The sequence below is a fragment of the Balaenoptera physalus genome, assembly GCF_965194825.1.
Source record: "Balaenoptera physalus genome assembly, chromosome: 5".
Taxonomy (NCBI): domain Eukaryota; kingdom Metazoa; phylum Chordata; class Mammalia; order Artiodactyla; family Balaenopteridae; genus Balaenoptera; species Balaenoptera physalus.
The window spans coordinates 109890169-109907171 of record NC_138884.1 but is presented as its reverse complement, the minus strand read 5'-3'; positions in this window follow the sequence as shown (position 1 = coordinate 109907171).

Sequence of the window (17003 nt, the reverse complement as noted above, 5' to 3'; positions counted from 1 at the left end):
ATGAAGAGTACATGTTAAGTATTGAACTAACACTTTGTGCTGGAACATGTTCTAAGCCCATTTCAATTCATTTCATCCTCACAACCCAGTGAACAAAGTCCTATGATCATCTCCAATTTACAAGAGCAGAAACTGAGGCACAGAGAGGTTAAGTAACTTGCCCAAGGTCACACAACTAGCAACAATAGAGTTAACACTCTCTGTCCAACTTAATGTGATAAAAATGTGTTACCATATAACGTCGCACAGATTGGTACAAGGTACAGAAAAGATGTGCCTAACCTCTCCTGAAAGCAGTCAGGAATGGCAACAAGAGGAGGCAACATCCTGACAGAAAAGCAATGTTTCAGATGATTGTAAACAAGTCCCTCAGAGGAGAAATGGATCAAGGCAAAATCAGCCCAAGATATTCACAAGTTCAGGACTTGTAGCTAGCCAACCAAGTGTCTCTCCATAGTTTCACCTTAATTAGAGAAAATTTGGGGTGAAACTGTAATCTATTGCCGCACATGACATTTTTATCACCTGCTTAACATTTCAAATGAAACATTTTATTGCATTTGATGTTAGTTAAACACTTAACACGTACCCTTCACGGTTACAATTCTCAATGTGTTCTGACTATATTAAGCAAATATTTAAGAAACATTTGGGCTGTTTCTCCATTTTTAAGTATTTAACCTGTAATAAACATATAGCATGTTAAAAATACACTTCATGTATGGTATGTGTTAAGTGTTAAGAATATATTTTTGAACTGCCTTATTTAAGCCTGTCAGACTTTCCATTACGACCCCCTAATTTAAAGGGTTTTTAAACCAGCCATAAAAATCTCTTCATACTGATATTTTGGGTAAAATATCTCTCCTTCCAGAAGGCTTTTTTAGTTGTTGTTGGTTTGTTTTTTTAATATTAATGCATTTAAAAAGTTGAATTTATAAAATTGGGCATAAAACAAAGATTTTTCTCATAGGATTTTAGTGTGATCTTCTCTGTGCTTTTCAAATAATCCACATATTAGAGGCATCTCGTTAAAAGTCATAGACTTTACCTCAAAATTTAGGAGAGAAATGAAACTTGGCTGAGATGAGTACTATCTATGTATTTGCAGACTGTATCACAATTCAGAATCAAGGATATTAAATAGGCTGTAGATACTCCCCACCCCACTCCCAGAAAATTTCATAAGCGTATAATAATATATCTACTTTAGCATATTACAGTTAATGGCTAAATTTCACATCCCTTTCCTACCTGCCCTTCAGGATGCTGGGAGGTAAGAAGGCTCTTGTCTTAATTACCCCCATCTTACAGATAAGCAAGCAAAGTTTGGGGAGAGGTTGAGTGATTTGTCCAAAGTCACATAACCAGTTATTCGTGAAGCTCGAATTTGAACTCAGATTCCTTTGTTTATTCTACATTAGTTTGGCTCACATATTACAAGAGTTGGAGCCCATGTGTGACTTGGTGTTTCCATCTGATTATTTTTTCTGTCTGGTAAAAATCTTAAATAAGTAAAATTCAACTCATTGGTACAGCTAAATAAGTGGATATTTTCCAATGTTACTTTCCATTTTTAGAGTCAAGATCATACCAAGAAACAAACTCAAGAAAATTTTCTCGCCTTGGTTCAAGTCATCTAGCCCATGACCTAAAGTCGGAGGCATCCTTCACATCGCATGGTAATATCTTTTCTAACTATGTCCAAGGGGGTCTTACAAGTTTATGTATCCACCTCACCCACTTAAATTAGAGATTCTTTGAAAGCCAGGGCTTGTCTTATTTGTGTTTGTGACTTCCTCTCTCCTATCCTTACCTGATCAATGCCTAGCACAGTGACTGGCATATTATGGGGTTCATTAAATGTTTGCCAATAGGAAGAATCAATAGAACGTCACAAAGAGAACTAAACTGACACCCCTGCTATTTTATGTGATATTTAGAGATATAACCACCACAATTACCCATACCAGCATTTCTCAAAGTGCATTCCTCGCTTTACCAGCTCCACGAGATTCTACATGATAAACAGATCCCATGAACAGATAAGTTTGGGAAATGCTCCCTCCACAGGAAAGAAATATCCTGAGAGCTCCCTGAGTGTAGTAGCCCTGGCCTTCCTTATTTCTCCTCTGGAGCAAGCTGACTGTGGGGAGACAGTGGCCTTGGCCGTCACCAGGGGAGCACACCCGCCCCCCTCTGAAGGAGGAGCCCAGCTCTGCCCACTGTAGCGGTAGTGTGCTAAGGTCTAGCTCATCCTGTGCAGAGACCCCTTTGACCCTCACACTAACCTATCCCCTCAACTTTTAACAGTAATTAAGGTAATATTTTGACCCACACATGTCATATTCCTTATTTTTTTATTTCTCCATTTGTTCAGAACCTAAATGGGGATGCAAAAATGCTATTTATTTTCAGTACCTATAAGTTCCAACAGAGAAAAAATACCTAAAGTCCTCTGCTGTCAATTACTTTTCCTTCAAACCCATCTTCCTTCCAAGTGTACCAAAAATATCCTCAGGCCTTCAGAGTAATTATATTTATGATCATTCATTTTTTCATTAGTCTAGAGCAAATATTGTGGGAACTCAAGAAAGATGATGTTCCAAAGTCAACCTCAGGTTTGGAATTGCAAGAAAGAACCACAGATGAAAATGGAATTGGAATCAACTGAACCCTGGATACTCTCTCTAATGAGAGCTCTGTACAGGAACCACATATTATACTGTCTCAATATACAGCCTTAAGAAGTTAGGAGGTCTGGACCTCAAATCATACCTAGGAGACTTTAGCCGCAGAGGCAAGGAACGCTTCAGGACCCAAGAAGAGAAACCAAAATTCAACAGAGACATTGACAACAGTGTGGAATGTTTGAATGTTAATTTCCAATTCAGACATAATGTCAAATAGTAAAAATGTCCTGACTTCATTCATTGGCTCAGCAAATATTTACTGTGTGCCTGTGATATGCCAAGCACTGTTGGAGATATTAGAGATGTAGCAACATGCTAAATACCAAAACTCCTGCCTTCATGAAGCTTATAATCTAATGGGAAGAGATGGTCAATTAAAATGAAATTAGTAAGGTATACAGAATATTAGGAAGTTTACATGCTATGAGAAGAAGGTAAGGGAGATAGCAAATACAGAGATATCCTATAGGGAGGAGACTGCAATTCTAAATAGATAACTAGGGAAAACCCAACTGAAAACATTACATTTGAGCACACACTTGAAGGAGATAAAGACGACTGAATTAGAAAGCATTCCCAGCAAAGGAGCAAGAAAAAACAGATGTCATGAGAAGGAGTATACTTGGCATGTTTGGTAAATAGGAGAGGGCTGCTGTAGCAAAATACGATAGACTGAGTGCCTTAAACAATAGAAATATATTTTCTCACAGTTCTGGAGGCTAGAAGTCCAAGATCAAGGTGCCAGCAGATTTGGTTTCTGGTGAGAGTTTTCTTCCTGGTTGCAGACAGCCCCTTCTCACTACATCCACACTTGGCAAACTCTCTGGTGTTTCTTCTGAAAATGGCACTAATCCCATCACTGGGGATCCACCCTCATGACCTCATCTAACCCTAGTTACTACCCAAAGGCCCCATCTCCAAATACCATCACATTGAAAGGTTAGGGCTTCAACACATAAATTTCGGGGAATGCAATTCAGTCCATAGCAGGAGACTAGTACAGTGGGAGCTGTAGAAGCCAGTCAGTCATTAAAATCACCCACTTGAAGTCACCCTCAACTTCTCGCACATCTCACTGTATGCTGTACTCACCTAGCAAAGCCTCAGCCCAGGTTCTACCCAGCTCTCACCTTTCTCAGTGGCTAGAGAAAATCACAGAATCGTGTCCCCTGGACTCACTTTAACTCCTAGCTCCAATGTCCCGGGGATCACAGTACATTTTCCTACCATCCATTTCCCACCCTCCAAGACAACCACTTCCTATCTTCTCCTTTCTCCTCAAAACCCCAAAACCTTCTCCCTTCCTCACTTTCTGGCATCCTATTTCATTGAGAAAAATAAAAGCAGTTAGAAGAGACTTTGTACATGCCCCCTGCCTCCCACCATGTCTACCTAATCCCAGCATTCGTTTCAGGCCAGCTTCTGTTCCTCCAGAGTCTGGAACTCATCCTTCTAGCCTCCTCAAAGACATCACTTTAGCAAGCCTCCCTTCTCTCCCCCACACCATCAATGTCCTGTCTTTATTGGATTATTCCCATAGACTTCAAATTCCTCCAGGGCCTTCCTTTGTCTAATTGAAAAAAAACCTGCCTTGAATTTACTTTCTTTTCAAGCTTTGACTTCAATTCTCTGCTCATCTTTAGAGCAAAACCCCTTAAAAGAGTGTCTGTGCTCACTGTTTCTAGATTCTCTACTTGTTATTTTTTTTGATCATTCACAGTATCTCTTATTTATAATTCACAGACAGTAAAATTCACTCTTTTGGGGGTACTTTTCTGTGAGTTTTGACATGTGGGCATAACCGTATAACCATTACCACAACAAGATATAGAATAGCTCCATCATCCCCTAAATCCTTTCATGCCCCTTTGTAGTCATCTCTCCCCCTGCCCCTAGGCTGGCAACCAGTGGTCTGTCCCAATAGATTTACCTTTTCTAGAACATCCTATAAATAGAATCAAAGCATTTGTACTCTTCTGAGTATGTCTTCATAGTCTCACTTCAATTTACTTTCACCCCCACACCTTCTCCAAAACTAACTTGTTAAAGTGCCATCAGTCCTCCCAGTTGTTAGATCTGATGTTTAAATGTCAGTCCTCATCTTCCTTGGCCTATCAACAGCAGTGGGTGCTCACATCTTCCGGAACCATCTTCCCTCCCTGTCTTCCCTCTTCCCTCACCAACTGCTGCTCCTTGGTCTCATTGGCTGTCACCTCTCCATCTTCCCAGTCTCTTCATGTTGGAAAGCACTGGGGCTAATTCAAAGTTGCTTTTCCCTTCTCCACTTCCATCCAGATCCATAGCTTTAATCTATATTTGATGACATCAAAATTTATATCTCTAGTTTAGACCAATTCCCTTAACTCTAGATTACCTATCCAACTGTCCACTCAACATATATCTTTATCTATCCAGCTATCTATCTAATCATCCATCTATCTATGTCTGAGACCTAACGCTTCCATAAATGACGCCCTATATCACCTCCCTGTCCACACTCCCCCTGTTCCTTTTATACCCTTCTTCATCTCACTTAAGGTCAACTCCATTCTTTCAGTATGCAAGTCTTGGATCCATCCTTAACTCCTCTCTTTCTTTCACACATCAGCAAACATGAAGGGTAATTCTGACTAGAGACTGCTGGTTGAGTAAATGTTGAGCTTGCCTTTGCCTGAAATGTAATGTGGCAATATCACTACTTATAACACATTTACTTAGTTTATTTTTAAGTAAAAAAGCTATAATTTTTTTAAAAAGGAGACATGTAAAAAAATGGGATTCTAGATCACGAGATTTTACAGTGAAAAGTCATAAACTGAATATTCATGCTGTGAGGTGAAACTGAATATCCAGAATCTGACCCTGTCTCATCACCTCCTCCACTGATGCCATTGTCTCTCACCCGAATTATTGCAATGGCCTCTGAATCCATCTCTACCATCTCTTCTCAACACTGTAACTACATCATGTCCGTCTCTGCTCAGAAACCTCTGGGGGCCACAGGTCACTCAGTACCTGCCAAGGGCCTTACAGTGAGCTTCAAGGCCTACAGGTCCTGGCCTCTGTCATTTCTGTGACTTGCTCCGACTCTGCCTCCCCTTGCTCATACCACCTGGCCCCACTGGCCTCCTTGTAGCCTCTCAAACACACCAGGTGCACCGGCACCACATACTGTTCACACTTGTTGATAAGTTCATTGCCCAGATGTCCTTCTCCTTCTTCCAGTCTTTTTTTCAAATAATACCCTTTTAGTGAGGACATCTGCTATGGTCTGAATGTTTGTGTCCCCCCAAAATATGTGTTGAAATCCTAACCATGTGATGGTATTGAGAGGTGGGGCCTTCGGGAGGAGCTTAGGTCATGAGAGTGCAGCCTTGTGAATGGGATCGGTGTTCTTGAAAAAGAGGGATATAAGAAGTCTGTGACCTAGAAGAAGGCCCTCACCCAACCCTGCTGACACCCTGATCTTGAACTTCCAACCTCCAGAACTGTAAGAAATAAGTTCTCTTATTTATAAGCAACCCAGTTCCTAGTAATTTGTTATAGTAGCCCAAATGGACTAAGACAACTTCATTAATTATCCCATGTACAATTCTGGTAACTCGTTCACCCTTAATACTCTCTATCTTCCTTCTTTGCTTTATTTTCTTCATTGCATTTCTCGTTTTCTAATATCCTATATTATTTACTCATTTTGTTTCCTGTCTCTCTCTTCCAATTAAGTTAAGAGCTCCTTGGCTTTTGCTTGTTTTATTCCCTGCTGTTGCATTAGTGTCTGCAGGGACCTCCTCCATCCACAGCCCTACAACTTATATAGCACCAATGAGAAGTTCACTGACTGGACTTTCTAAGACCTTGACACTGACCTCTAGAGAAACCTGTGTCCTGCTCAAAGTATGAGAGTGAATGCATCTCTCTTAGCTCAGTACCCTTCCTTGACCCCATCCACATTTCCCAGTAGTTAGCATATATGCTTCCACTTAAGCTTCCAGTTTTTTCTCTGTTTTACCTTCTTTTATGGTTTCCAGTAGGTTTTGAGGAAAAGACTAGAAAAAGAAATGCTCTTTTCATATACCAAGTTTAACAGGCAGCTATATCTCTGTTTTAAAAGTATCTAAATGAATCTTCTTTATGACCTTTAATAAGAAAATAGATAAATTTCTGGATACATTGCTGACTATAACATAATATAGTGGATTGTTCAGAATCACCTGGAAGGCTTGTTAAAATGCAGATATCAGGGCCCATCCCTGCCCCAGGGTTGCTGACTCAGTGGGTCTGGGATGGGGCCTGAGAATTTTAACCCATGCCCAGCTGATGCTGATACTGGTGGTCTGGGGACCACATGTTAAAAAGCACTGTGATAATCAAAGGCTTTCATTTTAGTTATGTCTAGAATCTTCTAAGGATTGAAAATGGAGGTAGACATGATAAAACATTCTAAGAATTCATAAAATCTTTAAAAAATGATAGAAGACCTACCATAACCAAAATGAACATGTACAATATTTCAGAGAAGTCAATGTCTCAGAACGATTCCCAGTCCAATCCTGACTTCCTCAGGATCTGGATATAGTCTTGGCCTTGCTGTGAACTAGCTCTGTAACGTAGAGCAAGTCATGCCTATAGTTTTCATGCTTGTAGAATGATACTCTTGGACCAAATGACTTCATTAAAATTATATGTATAGATGTGTATTTTCACGTGCTCTTTCAGACCCTTTTGTCTTTCACTAAATACAAGATTTTTTTAAAAAGCATTTACGCTACAAGTGATAGTCAACTAATGAATATAAGACAAGTATCATGTAGGTAAACTTGAACTCTTTGGGGTAAATGCTGAATTTTTAGTGTTACTCCCCCAGAGCTGTTCTGCTTCTCACCTCTCCATATAGACGGATGCTCGAGGAAGCTGAAAATATGAAAACAGGAGAGGGGTGTCTGGGCTGTGTGTTACCACTCTTCACTGGCTCCTGCTAACCTCTGGTTTAAGGGGAGTTCATACTTCCCAGTTCAAGGTTATTTTAAATTCTAACCCTTGACTTCTGCCCTCAGAGCTTCTGCAGAGGAGATACCTGCTGTTCCTTCAGAGTGACTGCCGTGGGAAGCTCAGCCACCTTTCCTTGATGGCAGGCTCTCCATCTCTGTTCTTGCCAGCATGATGGACCCTCTGACACCCTTGCCTTATCCATCTAGCTGTGTTATTTGGGCCTTTTCACCCTGCAAACTCTCTACAGAGCCCCGTGCCCATGCCTACATCAACCCTCTAGTCTCTTTCACTTCTCTCCACTTTCCTTGTCCCACATAAGGTCACCTTGGAATGTCTAGAGTCCTTCCATGTCACCTGAAGTCGGAAGTGTCATTGTAGATTCCCTTCTCTGCCCTTGGCCAACCCCTGCTGTTGCTTGACTGCTGTCACCTTTTGTGCATGTTGGACACTTAAATATTCTCCTTCCAGAATTTCAAATAGAAATTGAAGGACACCCTCTCCCTTTATAGCTTCTCCCTCAGCCTATCAGTGATATGTCCAGTGCGTTCCCCAAAGTGAGTGGAGATTCAGAGAGCACAGACTCTGAATCTATATTTGGCTAAGGGCAAATATAGCTCAGATACTCAGCCTTGCTTTTTATATGTAAATGGAAGTTTGGGGAATTTAAAGTAAAGAAAAAAATCTCCATGAAAGGTAGGCTGTCAAGACTATTATCTCTCTGTGTACTTTAAAAAAAAATCTAGTATGAAACTCAAAATCGAGCAATGAATTCTTTGTTCTAGTTGGTAGCCACAATCTCCCCAAAGCGATGAATGGCATTGATTCATTGAGCAGAGGGAATTGCTAGGCAACATAGTTTATGGGGAAGGAAAAATACCTTGTTTTAATATTTTTTGAAAATATTATCCCTGCTAGAGGCATCGGAAAGTATACCTGAAAAGGGGGAACAGCAAAATCCCAGTGAGACAGCAATAGAAAGTTTTAACTGTGGCGAGTGCCAGTGGGGAGGCCACAGAAGATAAAGAAAACATAAAATCAGGAGGAGATGAATGCAACGGATGAAAACTCTGAAAAGTGGAATTCAGAATGGAATTTGTCCTCTTCTTGCCAAAAAAAAAAAAAAAAAAAAAAAACCTCAGAAACCAGAAATCCCAGAAAATCTCCTCAAATACAGTGTTGAAAGAACATACGATAATTTGTGGAAGCAATAGGTGGAAGGTACTCCCAGTATGAAAAGCATCTCCCCAAGGAAACTGAAGTGCTTGAGCAATGAGTACTGTTATGGAGATTCAATCATTAAGAACCTCCAAAATCATACTGAAGCTTAGCAAAATGGAAACCTCTGTGGCCAAATGATGTCTTTTACCTCTTATTTGACTATGCAGCTTAGGAATGTTTGCACACATGCAATGGAAAAAGGAAGCTGAGGGCATTTCCTCATCATATCTAGTCTATATATTCTAGGCTAATTCTGTTTTTTCTCAGCTGATGTTTAATCTTTTAACATGTGTGTTTTCCAGTACCTCTGGGGCATAGCAGGACTTCTCAGGAGAACCAGCAGGCATGTGTCTTGAAACTCTACAGGTATCCCCAAGATGTGAAAGTAGCATGATGTATTTGAAAGTAAGATTTTTATCTTATCCATCTTTGGATGCCTAGTGCCCAACTTGGTGCTAATCAAATGGCAGCTACTCAATAAATGTTCCATGAAGAAACTACATCATTTGCAAGTCTGTGTAATAAACAGCCTCTCACATGTTAAAGGAATAAATTCATAGAATTTGAGCATTTAAAGAAACTTCAGGATGCATCTGGAGAATCCAGGTACCTCATTTTAGAGGCAAGAAAACTGAGGCCCAGAGCAATTAGGAGACTTGCTCAAGATCTCCCAGGAGAGTAGTTACAGAATCAGGACTGGAACACAAGTCCTTCATTCTTATTTTTATGCTCTTCCACTTCATTGTTTTATAATGTAGGTTTTATTATGATTTAGGTATGACGAGACCAACAGATATGGAAACAACTGCCATTGTAAAGACAGTTTATTATAGTCACAGATCTGAAAAGAAGGGGGCATGCCATGGCATGGGAGATCTCAAGGGGAGCACCAGGGTTGGTCAGGAAGCAGAGGCAGAGTAACATGTGAGAGAGCCTTTACTGTGGTTTCCACAGAAAAGAACAGGTAAGGCAGAATAAGCAGGCTTAGGATTGGCTAGTTTGAATAATTTCAGTGGGCTGGGGCATGGGTGCTGTCCCCAGGCATCTGGTACCTGGCTCTGGAGTGATTAGGCAGGTGGATAGTGTCCCAGAGTGTGAGACCCTATAAAGGAGGTGACTGGGGATATAAGCTTTGCATATATTGAAGAATCCTTGCATTCCTGGGATAAACCCCACTTGATCATGGCATATGATCCTTTTAATGTGCTGTTGGATTCTGTTTGCTAGTATTCTGTTGAGGATTTGGGGATATAAGCTTTGAATTGGTCAGTTTGCATACAAAAGTTGCCCTCCCAGGTGAGTTGTTTTCTATCTCTAGGAATTAATCAATCCTGGGAGGGGCAGTCCCTCCACGGTCAGCAAGGCCCCAATGTCAAAGCATCAAAATACAGAAAGAAAAAAACATGCTTAACATACTCACCACACTGAAATCATAAGTCTTCACTGCATTAAAAATTTAGCTTGGACTTGGTGGATTTATCTACCATCTCTTTAATACTGTGTGATAAAGTAATTAGAAAAAGGGGCTTCCACATGAAGTTTTTGAGGATTCTGGGTCCTCAGAGCTATGAAAAATGGCTTTTGGATCATAATCTAGACAATCTTTTCTGATTATTTATCTAAAACTAAAAGCAGGAAATGATTCATTTGATTTCTGCCAATCCTGGAGTGTTGCCACTTTCGACTCAGGAAGAGCTGGCTTCCCTTGGCAGTCGCACTTGTAGGATGATGAATGAAGTTCTATGTTTGGTGTGAGCTAAAATTTTATAGGGTCTAAAAAAGCAATTTATACATGCTTCAGGAGGTGGTTATATTTTTTTCTTTTTTAGATAGCTCTCAATCACAGCAGGGCACTCAATATACATATATCACATCAAGAGGTCATTTTACAGGAGGAACGAAACTTTGCCCCGTGTGTTGATAAACATGTTCTCAGCTTCCACAAGGCTTATGTATGCTCAGAATGCAGCAAATAGATATTAGCTGAATTCCGAATTTTTCCAGTTATTTTCACACCTCAAGAACCCATGACCCTCAGTGGGATATTGTGAGAAAGAGAAATAGTCAGCCTAACAAAACATTTTCTTGGTTCCAAGAGTCAATGTTGTCATTCACAAACAAACGAGGCCAATTCTCTTTTCTTGGAAATCTCAGGCATGAGTTGAATGGTCTTGCATGCTGCCAATAAGTCATCTAAGTTGTCAAGGGTCAACGCTAACTCAAAGAACAGTGGCCATGGGCCAAACCAACCACTTACTGTAAGTGATGAACACTCTGAACACTTGCAACCACCAAGCCTCCTCCATACTGCATCTTTGCTGAGAGTTTTTTGGTTTATTTTTTTCTCTCTTTATATATGTATATATATATATATATATATATATATATATATATATATATATATATATATATATATATATATCTGGTTTGAAATATCTGATCAGTGGTCTCTCTTACTCAGCCAACCTTTAAGATATTCTGTAGATTATCTTCTTGGTTTGTATCATGGCAATCAATTTATCATCCTCTTTCACTTTGCAGTTCTGAAGGCATATAATTACAAAGCACTGCAAGAGAAGTATGGAGATAAAGAGCTGAGGACCAATTCTGCCACACATTGAGTGAGGGGACTCAGGCAAGTTACTTCACCCCTCACGTTATTTATCTGTAACATTAGGAACATATTTATCCTGTTTTAGAAGGATTATGTAATAAAATGAGAAAAGGCTTATGATTACTTTTACTAAAAGTATAACCTATAAAATATGTACTCAGAGAAGAAGTATTTGAATTTGATGAAACGTTGCTAAAAGTTCATCAAATGCATGTCTTTTTCCTTCTGGGTTCTCAAACATACAACACGGCTTAGACTTTCTTGAGTTAGCTGTGACCATATTACGAGCTCATTACTTAACATAATACTAACTTATAACTAAGTTCTAGACAATGGACTATAAGGGAAAGTGTCATGGCTACTTCCAGGTCTTCCAAAAAGAAGTTCCCTTGAAGATCCTTCAGCCCTTTTCCCCCAAGCCAACACTCTTGGAAACCCTGGATCTAAGATGGCAGAGCCACAAGATGGCAGGAGCCTGGACGTCTGCATCATCACTGGGAGGAGAGACAACCTCCAATCAGAAACACCCATTTGCACTTTACACAAAAGAGAAATAAAATTTTATTTTGCTAACATATTGATATTTGGAGATTTCTCTGTTATGTCACATACAATACATTAATTAATACACAATAGTTTTTAAAATCCATGTATAAAAAATATTTTAAAATATAGCCAGAAAGATATGTTTTCAGTGTGTTTAGGTGGTGGGAATTGCAAGTATATTTTCATTTCCTTAATCCTTTCTTTATTTTGGATTTTTCAAATCTTCTATAAGGAACACATGTTGATTTTATAATTTCAGAAATTACTTAAAGAGGAAAAGCTTTTTAAAAAGTGGGATGCCATAAGGATAAAAGAAAATAACCTTCCTAATCTGGTCATTATCTGGGTAGGTATGTTCTCATTTTACATTTAATCAACAAATGCAATGTGTACATCTACCTGATGCCAAGCATTATTGCTAGCTGCTGAGACACTAAGATTAATAAAATACCATCCCAATGGACCTCAAAGAATCCACAGCATATCAAGAATCATGGCACACAGTGGTAAAGCCAGGTACTTTGGGAATACACAGAAAAGGGACTAAACCCAAACCAGTGTAATTTAGACAACACTTTCTAGATGGAGGGACACTTGCACTAAGCTGTAAACAGAATAAGGTGGGAAAAAAGCATAAAAAGAGGCACCGGAATGAGAAAGAGCATTATGTGTGCTGGGCAGTTAGCTATAGCCCCAGCCTAAAATTCCAGCCAAATTTTAGATCTACGAGTTTCATTTGTTTTTGTTTCTGCAGTGCTCAATACAATGCCTGGTATATAGTGAGTGTACAGTAAATATTTGTCAAATAAATAATTTAAAATGGACATTTCTGCCAAGTGGTTATCCAGGCTCATGCTAACACATCCTTATAATAATAGGCATCTTGTGAGACATTCAACTCCATCTCTAAGCAGCTCTGGCCTCAGAAAAGTTTTCCTTTTATTAAGCCAACCAAAAGCCCAGTTGTAAGGAGACCTTCAAGATGGCAGAGGAGTAAGACATGGAGATCACCTTGCTCCTCACAAATACATCAGAAATACATCTACATGTGGAACAACTCCTACAGAACACATACTGAACGCTGGCAGAAGACCTCAGAATTCCCAAAAGGCAGGAAAATCCCCACATACCTGGGTAGAGCAAAAAAGAAAAAAGAAAAAACAGAGACAAAAGAAAAAGAACAAGACCTGCACCTCTGGGAGGGAGCTGTGAAGGAGGAAAAGTTTCCACACACTAGGAAGCCCTTTCACTGGTGGAGATGGGGGGTGGCAGGGGGGAAGGTTTGGAGCCACGGAGGAGAGTGCAGCAACAGGGGTGCAGAGGGCAAAGTGGAGAGATTCCCGTACACAGGATCGCTGCCGACCAGCACTCACCAGCCTGAGAGGCTTGTCTGCTCACTGGATGGGGTGGGTGGGGGCTGGGAGCTGAGGCTCGGGCTTTGGAGGTCAGATCCCAGGGAGAGGACTGGGGTTGGCTGTGTGAACACAGCCTGAAGGGGGCTAGTGAGCCACAGCTAGCCAGGAGGGAGTGCAGGAAAAAGTCTGGGCCTGCCTAAGAGGCAAGAGACCATTATTTTGGGGTGTGTGAGGAGAGGGGATTCAGACCACCACCTAAACGAGCTCCAGAGATGGTCGTGAGCCGCGGCTATCAGTGTGGACAACAGAGACGGGCATGAAACGCTAAGGCTGCTACTGCAGCCACCAAGAAGCCTGTGTGCAAGCACAGGTCACTATCCACACCTCCCCTCCCAGGAGCCTGTGCAGCCCGCCACTGCCAGCGTCCCGTGATCCTGGGACAACTTCCCCAGGGGAATACACGGCACGCCTCACACTGTTGCAATGTCATGCCGGCCTCTGCTGCCACAGGCTAGCCCTGCATTCCGTACCCCTCTGTCCCCTCAGCCTAAGTGAGCCAGAGCCCCCTAATCAGCTGCTCCTTTAACCCCGTCCTGTCTGGGCGGGAACAGACGCTCTCAGGCGACCTACACACAGAGGCGGGGCCAGATCCAAAGCTGAACCCCAGGACCTGTGAGAAAAAAGAAGAGAAATGGAAATTTCTCCCAGCAGCCTCAGGAGCAGCGATTAAATCTCCACAATCAACTTGATGTATGCTGCATCACTGGAATACTTAAATAGACAATGGATCATCCCAAAATTGAAGCCATGGACTTTGGAGCAACTATAGCCTTCAGGTTTGCTTTCTGCATCTAATTTGTTTCTGGTTTTATGTTTATCTTACTTTACTATTTAGAGTTTATTATCATTGGTAGAGTTGTTTATTGATTTGGTTGCTCTCTTCCTTTTTTATATATATAAGATATATATATTTTTTTCCTTTTTCTCTTTTGGTGAGTGTGTATGTGTATGCTTCTCTGTGTGATTTTGTCTGTATAGCTTTGCTTTTACCATTTGTCCTAGAGTTCTGTCTGTCTGTTTTTTGTTTTTGTTTTTGTTTTTTATAGTATAGTTTTTAGTGCTTGTTATCATTGGTGGATTTGTTTTTTGGTTTGGTTGCTTTCTTCTTTCTTTCTTTCTTTCTCTCTTTCTTTCTTCTTTTTTATTTTTTTATTACTTTTTAATTTCTTTTATTTTTTATAACCTTTATTTTTATTTAAATAACTTTATTTTATTTTTCTTTCTTTCTTTCTTTTCACCATTAACTTCTTTTTATTTTTAAATTTTCTTTTATTTATTTTTTTATACAGCAGGTTCTTATTAGACATCCATTTTATACACATCAGTGTATACATGTCAATCCCAATCTCCCAATTCATCACACCACCACCCCCAACGCCCTCTGCTTTCCCCCCTTGGTGTCCATACGTTAGTTCTCTACATCTGTGTCTCTATTTCTGCCCTGCAAACCTGTTCATCTGTACCATTTTTCTAGGTTCCACATATGTGTGTTAATATGTGATATTTGTTTTTCTCTTTCTGACTTACTCTACACTGTATGACAGTCTCTAGTTTCATCCACGTCTCCACAAATGACCCAATTTCGATCCTTTTTATGGCTGAGTAATATTTCATTGTATATATGTACCACATCTTTATTCATTCGCCTGCTGATGGACTTTTAGGTTGCTTCCGTGATCTGGCTATTGTAAATAGTGCTGCAATGAACATTGGGATGCATATGTCTTTTGAATTAGGGTTTTCTCAGGGTATATGCCCAGTAGTGGGATTGCTGGGTCATATGGTAGTTCTATTTTTAGTTTTTTAAGGAACCTCCATACTGTTCTCCATAGTGGCTGTATCAATTTACATTCCCACCAGCAGTGCAAGAGGGTTCCCTTTTCTCCACACCCTCTCCAGAATGTGTTGTTTGTAGATTTTCTGACGATGATGATTCTAACTGGTGTGAGGTGATACCTCATTGTAGTTTTGATTTGCATTTCTCTAATAATTAGTGACGTTGAGCAGCTTTTCATGTGCTTCTTGGCCATCTGTATGTCCTCCTTGGAGAAATGTCTATTTAGGTCTTCTGCCCATTTTTTTATGGGATTGTTTGTTTGTTTTTAATATTGAGCTGCATGAGCTGTTTATATATTTTGGAGATTTATCTTTTGTCCATTGATTTGTTTGCAAACATTTTTTCCCATTCTGAGGGTTGTCTTTTTGTCTTGTTTGCAGTTTCCTTTCTTTGCAAAAGCTTTTAACTTTCATTAGGTCCCATTTGTTTATTTTTGTTTTTATTTCCATTACTCTAGGTGGTGGACCAAAAAAGGTCTTGCTGTGACTTAAGTCAAAGAGTGTTCTTCCTATGTTTTCCTCTAAGGGTTTTATTGTGTCCGATATTACATTTAGGTCTCTAATTCATTTTGAGTTTATTTTTCTGTATGGTGTTAGGGAGTGTTCTAATTTCAGTCTTTTACATGTAGCTGTCCAGTTTTCCCAGCACCACTTATTGAAGAGACTGTCTTTTCTCCATTGTGCATCCTTGCCTCCTTTGTCATAGATTAGTTGCCCATAGGTGCATGGGTTTATCTCTAGGCTTTCAATCCTGTTCTATTGATCTATATTTCTGTTTTTGTGCCAGTACCATATTGTCTTGATTACTGTAGCTTTGTAGTATAGTCTGAAGTAAGGGAGTCTGATTCCTTCAGCTCCATTTTTTTCCCTCAAGACTGCTTTGGCTACTCAGGGTCTTTTGTCTCTCTGTACAAATTTTAAGATTTTTCTGTTATAGTTCTGTAAAAAATGCCATTGGTAATTTGATAGGGATTGCAGTGAATCTGTAGACGGCTTTGGGTAGTATAGTCATTTTCACAATATTGATTCTTCCAATCCAAGTGCATACAGGTCTTTTGCCTCCCTAGGTAGGTTTATTCTTAGGTAGTTTTTTCTTTTTGTTGCAATGATAAATGGGAGTGTTTCCTTAATTTCTCTTTCAGATTCTTCATCATTAGTGTATAGAAGTGCAAGAGATATCTGTGCATTAATTTTGTATCCTGCAACGTTACCAAATTCATTGATTAGGTCTACTAGTTTTCTGGTGGCATCTTTAGGATTCTCTATGTATAGTATCATGTCTCTGCAAACAGTGACAGTTTTACTTCTTCTTTTCCAATTTGTATTCTTTTTATTTCTTTTTCTTCTCTGATTGCCATGTCTAGGACTTCCATAACAATGTTCAATAATAATGGCAAGAGTGGACATCCTTGTTTTGCTCCTGATCTTAGGGGAAATGCTTTCAGTTTTTCACCATTCAGAATGATGTTTGCTGTGGGTTTGTCGTATATGGTCTTTATTATGTTGAGGTAGGTTCCATCTATGTCCACTTTCTGGAGAGCGTCTATCATAAATGGGTGTTGAATTTTGTCAAAAGCTTTTCCTGCATCTATTGAGATGATCATATGGTGTTTATTCTTCAGTTTGTTAATATAGTGTATGAAATTGTTTGCATATATTGAAGAATCCTTGCATCCCTGGGAAAAATCCCAC